The sequence below is a fragment of the Lygodium microphyllum genome, chromosome 1 (genome assembly GCF_053477565.2).
Source record: "Lygodium microphyllum isolate KBCC chromosome 1, Lygodium_microphyllum_v1.1.10, whole genome shotgun sequence".
In the NCBI taxonomy this organism is placed as follows: domain Eukaryota; kingdom Viridiplantae; phylum Streptophyta; class Polypodiopsida; order Schizaeales; family Lygodiaceae; genus Lygodium; species Lygodium microphyllum.
In genome coordinates, this window is record NC_141135.1 from 92,031,947 (window position 1) to 92,041,976 (window position 10,030).

The following is a 10,030-nucleotide window of genomic DNA, read 5'->3' on the forward strand; positions in this document are numbered from 1 at the left end:
ACTTGCCGCCGCTGTTATTCGGGAAGGAGAGGAGGAGCCTTCATCGCAAAGAGGAGCCGCCCCACACTCGCCATATCTCATCAGTAAGTCTCCCTCTCTCTTTCTCTTGCTTGTTTAAGGTTTAAATCACTTTCTCTTTTGCTTTTTTAGGAGAGGAAATGAGAGAGAAAGAGATGGAGAGGGAGAGGGAGGGAGAGTGCATTCTCTCTCTCCCTCTCCCTTTTGCTTGTTTAAGGTTTAAATCACTTTCTTTTTTGCTTGTTTAGAAGAGGAAATGAGAGAGAGAGAGAAAGAGAGGGAGAGGGAGATAAAGAGAAAGTGAGGGAGAGGGAGAGGGAGAGGGAGGGAGAGTGCATTCTCTCTCTCCCTCTCCCTTTTGCTTGTTTAATGTTTAAATCACTTTCCTTTTTGCTTGTTTAGGAGAGGAAATGAGAGAGAAAGAGAGGGAGAGGAAGAGAGAGTTAGAGAAAGAGAAACAAAGGGAGAGGGAGAGGGAGGGAGAGTGCATCCTCTCTCTCCCTCTCCCTTTTGCTTATTAAAGGTTTAAATCACTTTCTTTTTTGCTTGTTTGGGAGAGGAAATGAGAGAGAAATAGAGAAAGAGAGGGAGAGAGGGAGAGAGAGAGAGAGAGAGAGAGAGAGAGAGAGAGGGAGAGGGAGAGGGAGAGGGAGGAAATGAGAGAGGAAGAGAAAGAGAAAGAGAAAGAGAGGGAGAGGGAGAGGGAGAGGGAGGGAGAGTGCATTCTCTCTCTCCCTCTCCCTTTTGCTTTTGGAGAGTGTTAAGATATATTTTGAGAGGGAGAGGAAATGGGAGAGAAAGAGAGAGAGAGGGAGAGAGAGGGAGAGAAAGAGAAAGATAACATATATTGGAACGATAGCATATCCATGATTATGGTAATGGTATCCACTTTGCTTTTTTTATGGGTACCATTACATTGACTCCTTAAGAGGGCTAAAAATTAGTCATACACTTTATAAAGTCTAATTAGGAGATTTAAGATGCACGATAATAGACTTATCGATAATGGTATGCAATGTGCTTTGCCATGGGCCACATGCATTGGTGACTCTTTAAGATGGATTAAAATTGGTCATATCCTTTATAATGTACAAGTAGGGGATCTAATTGTGATATGCATAATTCATTGTTTTTGTATTAACTTTATAGGCATAACAAATTAGAAATCATGCCAACTAGTCAATGGAAGGACTAAAAGAAAATGATACCCTAGCTAGTGGTCATTACGGTGCTTCATCAAAATGAACCCAAAAGTATTGTTATAGAAGAAGAATCCCTTAAATTGAGCATATGATATTTTCTTCAAATGTTATGACTATGAGCAGAATTGATTGAAACAAATTTTATTACTATAGTTGATAAATTTCATAGATGTCATTAATTTTAATACGCGATCCTAGGGCAAAAAAACCACATTTCTAAGATGCTTTTTGTTGAGACTAATTTATTATTAGACTAAGAGATCCTCAATGATGCTCATAAATGGATTACTTATACTCAAAGCCCTCTAGTACAGTTGTATAAGTAATCCTAGTAGAGCCCCTCTAAGATACTCAAAGTACATAACCTAGAGACCATAGCTAGGTATATAAGGTATAATGGTTGAACAAGAAGACACCTCAATAATTGACTTATCACCATTAAATCCCAAAGAAGAATCGTGTTCCATCCCCTTCAACTCTACATTCACCTCGTGAAGAACTTCATTAATCATAGCATCCTTGTCACCAATCTTTTTGTTGCAATGATGAAGTAACATATTCTTCACTTTTTCTTTCAGCATCTAAGCCATTATCCAATCTTTTAGTCAAGTCCAAACATTTAGTCTTCGACTCATGAACCTTATGAACTAATGCTTTTTTTTTTTACAATAACGAATAATTATCTACTGAGACAAACAAATCCTTGAGCATGGTATATGGCTGAGATATAACATCAATAAATCTCTCAACTTCTATGTACAATGCATTCTTTACATTAATCAATAAAGCATTTCTTATATCTTGAAGTTTAGATTTCAACACCATGGATGCATCGATATCAACCTCAATGTTTTACAAAATTTGCTGCTCAAGCTCATGCAGAGGCTAAAACCTCTCAAGCAAGAGCTTATGGTCAACTTGCAACTTGACATACATCTCCATAAAGCTATCCATTTGAGCCTCGTTTGCTGTAATATAGATAAGATGGAAAACGAAGAAGGTCTTATTGTTCAAGATTATGAGGTGTATCTTAATCAGCATGTCCCATGTCCTTGCTCTCAATGCAAGTTGGCAATTAGACGAAAACGCCGATTGTCTATAGAACACGTACAACGATTTGGCGAGTTTCAATCTAAGATCATGATCAGGCGATTACGAATTTCAACAAACGATAATTTGAAGTTAATATTAATCATGCATTGTACTCGCAAGCTAATTGAAAACCATACACAATAAGATTGGGTCTTGTTGGCAAATTTTCTATTCAGGGGGGTGATGTCTTGTTCCAAGGGGGAGTGCACCCTTTGCGGCCAATTAGAAGAGTTCGTGGACATGCGATGGATGGATTGCAGGAGCCAATCCACCACTCGCAAGGCCAATCTATACCGTCAATGCCAGAGGAGATAGAGGTCCATCGGGATTTCTCAAAATAGATTCCAAAAAAAAATGGACGGATTTATGTGACACCTTTGTGTTGTCGGCCCATTGTGAACAAGTGTATGGAGTCATTTGCTTGTTAATTGTAATACGACATGGTTTATGTCACAATGGTTTGAACTTGCTTTGTACGTGTTTGTGAAGAGGTAATCTTCTATCCAAACCCCTAACAACCTCGATGGTGGTATTGTTGAGATATCGAGCTCCACTCGTGATATGCCAGGGTGACCGTTGTGCATTTATGTCACCGACGTGTCAGTTGCAGATGCGGTTGGTACACCGCCCATGAATAATAGCTACATGATAGCTATCCTTATCTACTCTAGTTCGTGGCTCAGTTAGTATGCCACCTTAGTTAGTTGAGTTTGGTTTGAGACCCATATATAGGGTTCTTCTATTTCTTTGTACTTGAGTTCTTTTGGCTTACACAACTAAGAAGAGAAAAACTGTTTTTCAGCCTCCACCTCTGTGCGTATTCCCCCATTGTGCAAGCAAGAAAGCTACAAGTGAGACTCATTCCTTCTCTCCCACAATCTTGACATGGTATCAGAGCCTTGTTCGTGGTAAGGAGCTCAAGAAAGCAAGCCAAGCTCGTGGTGTTCTGGTAAGAGGAGCAGTGTTGCTTTCATTTTCTATTTTGGGAGCAGATCTTTGCAGGCAGCACAGCTGAAATTTGCAAGAGTGCATTGTCTTAGGTTGAGACACCCTTCGCCTCCTGGCATCATAGGTATGATGTCTCCTGGCATCATACCTATGATGCCAGGAGGAATATTCCACGGTGGATTCCGTGAGGTTTTACGGTGGATTCCGTAAACTTAGATGACCGGGGCTCATACGCAAAGAGGATTCTTTGTGCGAGAAGTTGATGGGGACGCCTGTCCTTTTCGGGCGTTTCATTAATTTAGTGTGTACATGGGTGATTCCATAGCGGGTGATTCCGCAAAATGCATATTAAATTAATAAACGTTTATGAGTTTAGAGTGCGCACTCGTAATAAATTAAGGTTAGGATTTATTTCTAACCAGTTGATTTATTTATGTAGCTGAAGACTGCTAGGTATTCACTTTTGTCGGTTTAATTGTGTTATTTTACTAACGATTGTGAATGCTTCAGTTGATGTGTAGAGATAGCAGCAGTGGTGGAGGAAAGCATTGGAGTCTAGCGGGTTTTCGACCTTTGGATTATATTTTGATAGGCGCCACGCCTATATTTTGTTATGTCTATAGAGACATCGATTATTTATTATTATTTTGTATGCGCTTATGCGCCTGGATATGTTATTTTTATTTGGACATTGAGATTGGGCGTGCCAGATTCTATGGGCACCGTCCATTAGCTTTATTTTCTTATTTTTGGTAGAAAGCAAACTCAAAAGCTAAAAGCTTGTCATATTTTTGTAATTGGGCTATTTTTTGAGCATGAAGATTGGAAATATACATTAAATACATGCTTTGTGAAGCGCTCACACAAGGCATGGGGGAGATTGAACCCAATTTATCTCTTGTCTCATGTCGTGCTTGCTTTTACATGGGTTTTTGTGCTAAAAAGTAGAGTACTTTGTTCTTGGGGACCTTCCGGGATTCACCACGTGAGCTATCTGCGACCGATCTGCGCACCACATGCAGTCATACTCCACAACAAAATGGAATTGCAAAAAGGAAAAATAGGCATATTGGAGAGGTATCTCGTGCCATGCTCAATGAAAAAGACTTGCCAGATTTTTACTGGGCTGAAGCAGTTGCTACAGCAGTCTACATAATGAACAGGACTCCCACTGCAGCAATACATGGCATGACTCCAGAGGAGAGGTATACTGGTAGGAAACCAGATATTTCTCATTTAAAATTTTTTGGTTGCATTGCCTATGTACATGTGCCAGATGAGTTGAGATCCAAGTTGGATCCAAAATCTGAGAAGTGCATCTTTATTGGTTATTCTCTGCAGCAAAAAGGGTAAAGATGCTATAACCCTTCTACTCGTAAGTTTACAGTGAGCAGAGATGTTGTTTTTGATGAGATGAGTAGCTGGTATAAACTAGTAAATGTGATTGATAATGTAGATGCACAAAATGGTAATGCTGCACAGAACTCATAGCAGCAGTCACAAAATATTAGTGGACCTGGAGCGTCCTCTAGCAATGGTTCACATTCTTCGCCATGGACAGGCAAATTGAGATCAGGAGAATCTTCTCAAAGCAATGCAGACAGTGGTATGCAGGTATCACAAAAAGGAAAAGAGAAGGTAGATCATCCCATGTTTGATGCGAATGCAGGTCACTCTTATGTGGATGGTAAATCCAGTGGTTCAGAACAGAGCATTGATAATGAGTTGGGTATTCCTTCTATTGTTACACCTGGAGTAAGGAAGACCAGGGATGTTTTGAGAGCACCTGGGAGTGAACCTATTTTGTGCAGGTCTACGAGAGCTAGGTATCCTGTGGATAGGCTGAAATATGATGGATTTACAACCATTCACTATGCATATATGGTCAAAGTGATACAGGAACCTGAACCCACTTCTTTTGAGCAAGCCATGGGAAAAGAAAAATGGGAGAAAGCCATGGATGAAGAAATGGATGCCTTGGAAGCAAATGCTACATGGGAGTTAGTACCTTTGCCTAAAGGTAAGAATGCAATTGGTTGTAAGTGGGTTTATAAGGTGAAGCACAATGCAGATGGTTCTGTGAACAGATACAAGGCAAGATTAGTAGTCAAGGGGTATGCACAAACATATGGCATTGACTATGAAGAAACATTTAGTCCGGTTGCAAGGATGGCAACCGTAAGAGCAGTCATTGCTATGGCTGCATCAAAGGGATGGTCTTTACATCAGATGGATGTAAAGAATGCCTTCTTGCATGGTGATTTGCAAGAAGAGGTCTATATGGAGCAGCCACCAGGTTATGTGCATGTTGTTCATCCTGAGTTTGTTTGCAGGTTGAAGAAAGCCTTGTATGGCTTGAAGCAAGCACCTAGAGCATGGTCTGACAAGATAGGATAATATCTTGTCACTATTGGCTTTCAGATTTCCAAGGCAGATTTCTCACTTTATGTGAGAAAAACAGAGAAAGGTATTATGCTACTTGTCATTTATGTTGATGATTTGATTATGACAGGTGACAGTGATCAAGATATCCTTCATGTGAAAATGCTATTGAAGCAAAAGTTTGAGATGAAGGATTTGGGAGAGCTGCGTTATTTCTTGGGCATTGAGGTGATTAGATCACCAAGTGGGATACAGCTCTTGTAGAGGCAGTATGGATTGGACATGCTGTCCAAATATGGGATGACAGGCTGTAAGCCTATTTTAGTTCCTTTGGAGCAGAATGTGAAGCTGAGCGCAGATGCAGGTGAGCTTCTGGAAGACCCTACTATATACAGACGCATAGTAGGAAGCTTGATTTATATGACTATTATCAAGCCAGATTTAAGCTATGTTGTTGGATTGGTAAGTCAGTTTATGCAGGCTCCCAGGAAACCGCATTTGGATGCGGCTCGACGCATACTCAGGTATGTGAAGTCCACATTGCAGTATGGACTATTTTATGAGACTGGGGTTCAGATATAGTTGCATGGATACACTGATGCTGATTGGGCTGGTAGCATTTCTGATAGACGATCTACCAGTGGATATGTGTTCTCTTTTGGGAGTGCTGCAGTCACTTGGAGCAGTAAGAAACAGCCTACAGTTGCCTTATTCAGCACAGAGGCTGAGTATAGGGGCACATCAATGGCTGCATGTGAGGTAGCTTGGTTGCATAAGCTACTTTATGATATGTATCAGCCTACAGATGGGCCAGTTGTCATTTATTGTGACAACATGAGTAGTATATACTTGGCAAATAACCCAGTCTATCATGCTAGAACAAAGCACATTGATGTGCATTATCACTATGTGCGGGAGAGGGTTTTACTAGGTCTTATTGATCTAGTTTATGTTAGCACAGAGGATCAGGTAGCTGACATATTCACAAAGGCATTGGGCGCAGAGAAGCTGCGCAAATTCAGAGACCTGCTTGGTGTGCAGGAATTGGGATTGAGCTCGAGGGGGAGTGTTGAGATATCGAGCTCCACTCGTGATATGCCAGGGTGACCGTTGTGCATTTATGTCACCGACGTGTCAGTTGCAGATGCGGTTGGTACACTGCCCATGAATAATAGCTACATGATAGCTATCCTTATCTACTCTAGTTCGTGGCTCAGTTAGTATGCCACCTTAGTTAGTTGAGTTTGGTTTGAGACCTATATATAGGGTTCTTCTATTTCTTTGTACTTGAGTTCTTTTGGCTTACATAACTAAGAAGAGGAAAACTATTTTTCAGCCTCCACCTCTGTGCGTATTCCCCCATTGTGCAAGCAAGAAAGCTACAAGTGAGACTCCTTCCTTCTCTCCCACAATCTTGACAGGTATGTTATACCTTCAACTCCCCGAAGTGCAAGAGTATATGATGAAAGCGATGTTCCAAGCATAGATGAAGATAATATGCAAATAGAGGGGTCGATATTACAAGGGGTGGAGGCCGTCGAAAGCTTGGAGCCCGCATCGGCTAACAATGATGGAAATACAGGAGTCCAAGAATTTTTTGAGAACGAGGCGGACTCATTCTTTTGTGGTGACATGTCTATCAACCTTCCAGTGTATGCGGAGTTGTGTTAGGAGATTAACATGGGACCATAGGATACTTCATACTTGGAGCATCCACTTACTCAATTCCTTATTTAGATCTCTTATAAAGGTACATAAGATATGCGTTTTAAGAGGGATTTTTTAAAAATGATTTATATTACTATGCTTTGTATAATTTAAATTGATGTTTCTAACACCATTTTTTATCTGTGCAGGTGACATTTTCAGGATGAGTCGAGGAATGAGCGATGAGGAGTTGCAGGACATCTTCGCACGCATATCTCCAAAGCAGGTTGCGAGATTCAGAGAGATGGCAGACCAGGAGCTGTCTCATTCTTCGTCAGGGCGCTCTGCTAGATCTGCTTCAACGTGATCGGATGCTTCAGCTTCGAGCAGACGATCTGGACACTCATGACTTGGGCCAGAGGGAGGGACTGCATCGGGATCAGGGGGATGCTGCTGTGGAGACATGGATGTGGTGTCTCCGTCTCGTCGTTCAGCTGGAGCTGCATCACCTCCAGGATTTGTCACACCTGTGGGGACTTCTACTCCAGTTACTCCGGCTTTTGTGTAGCCGTCAGCAGGTGGCTCACCCCTTTGGGTGCCACTCCCGCGTCGGTACACCGGATGTAGAGGGGTATCCTGGATATGCCCAGGAGCGTGGACGAAGATGAGAGAGGACCCATCTTAGGCAGACTCCTAGGGGTTATGGATATCTAGTCGATAGTAGATCACGAGTCATCATCATGAATGATGAGGGAAGGAGGGTGATGGCTTGCATGAGATAGTTGTGCCAACAAGTTTTTCAACACAACGTCTTGGATCATTGGAAGAACATACCGAAGGGGAGCAAGGACTAATAGTAGCATCCTTGCACAAGGAGTTTCCGGTGCCAGCCGCAGTAGATAGATTCTCTACGGGCTAGATGATGGATTGCATGCGTGCATACATGTCACATAGACGATCTGACGCACGCAAGGCAATCAAGAGTGGGACTGCAGAGCCCGAATGGTTAGATGTAGACGACTGGCGTCGATTGAGGGAGGAGGCTATAGATTCTCCAGGACGTTGGAGTAAGCAGCGCAAGGCAGTGGCGGCCACATGACATATTTGGAGGACTTTGTAAGTTTCTCTTTTGTTTTGCTTGTTTGTTTTTTTAAATATTCTTTGTACTGAAAATCATGTTTCTAACAGCTAGCATTTTATTTTCTTTGCAGCATTCCATTACAAATCGCGATCCGTAAGGCCTTGAGACTCAATATGCAGAGAGGCACGGTCTCAATGCATTGATCGACCGATTGTACAGACACGGTGGCCCTGTAAGTCACTCATCTTTCTTGTCCATAGTTACCATGAGATATTTGAATGCATTATTGTATGGTGGATTGATGTGCTGTTTCTTTTTCTACAAAATCCATTCAATGCTCCTTTGCGGTGGAACGAGCTTTCTGGGAACGAGGATTTGTAGCTCGCCCTTGGATCCTTGGAGCTCACACCTTTATTTTTTAGTTGCCTGATCTATGTAGACATTTTCTATGTATTAGTGATATCCTATCATGATTGTACCAATCGCTTTTTATGCGATCATGTATTTATTTCATGTATCAGTTTTATGATTTCAGTATACATTCTTTTTGTTTGCAAGCGCTTTGTATATAGTAGTGAAACTATTTTGTATGGCTCTCATATACACAAATTTTTTTTATCCCTGCTACCGTCACTATTAACGTCGCAAATTTACTGCTCGCATCGCTATGTGCATCGCTATTAGCGTCGCAAATTTACTGGTTGCATCGCTATTGGTGTCGCTATATGCATCGCTATTTGCGTCGTATTTGCGACGCTAATAGCGACGCCAATAGCGACAACAATAGCGACACCAATAGCGACGTTTCAATGGCATCGTCAATAACGACGCTTTTTGCGATGACGAGGGCAAATTTTATTGTTTGTATTTTTGTCGCTTTAAACGTCGGTATAAGGTCTATATCTTGTAGTGTAAAAGAACACTGTTGTAGCTAATTCTCTGAATATGGCTGAAGATATCAATCCCAAATCAGCCCATGGAAGAGAAGAGGTTCAAAGAAATAGAAGACGTAGAAGAATACTCACATAAAGAAATAGAAAATGTATAAGAATACTAACAGAGATAAAGCCTGTCAGTTTATTCATGTATTATGAGAAGATAAAACTCTTGTAGACAAAAACATGTATAAAATAATACATTCTTCGATACTGCTCAAATCGCCAATCTGATGCCTCCATTGGCTCCAAAAGGGGGGTAAAATACCTAAACACTTGCCAAAAAGTCACCCAGATCACTCCTTCTTCATCTCCCACTTTGGAGTGTTATTCTTGAAAGCAGCGATCGCGCGTTGTGCGATTTCACCAATCTCTCTTTTTACATAAAATCCTCTGAAATTAGCTAAAAGCTACATGCTTTCTTTTACATATTATCATAATCTAGACGTTGTCTATAGTTTTATGGATTTTTACAAGAGATAATATCTAAAATATCAAAAATTGGCTTAAATTTACTATTTTTGAACCATGGACACTAACACCAATGTCCAAAATGGCATTGTCTCTCTAAATCGATAAGAAAGCCACACTCTAGATTTTTTTACATGGTGTGTTCGTAGTGGCACGACATTGTCCTTCATCGAGCCAGCCCTCTATTACTAGTGATCACCCTCACTCACTGTCAGCCAGTGATTTGCACCAAGTTGATGGTGGAGGGGTAGAAG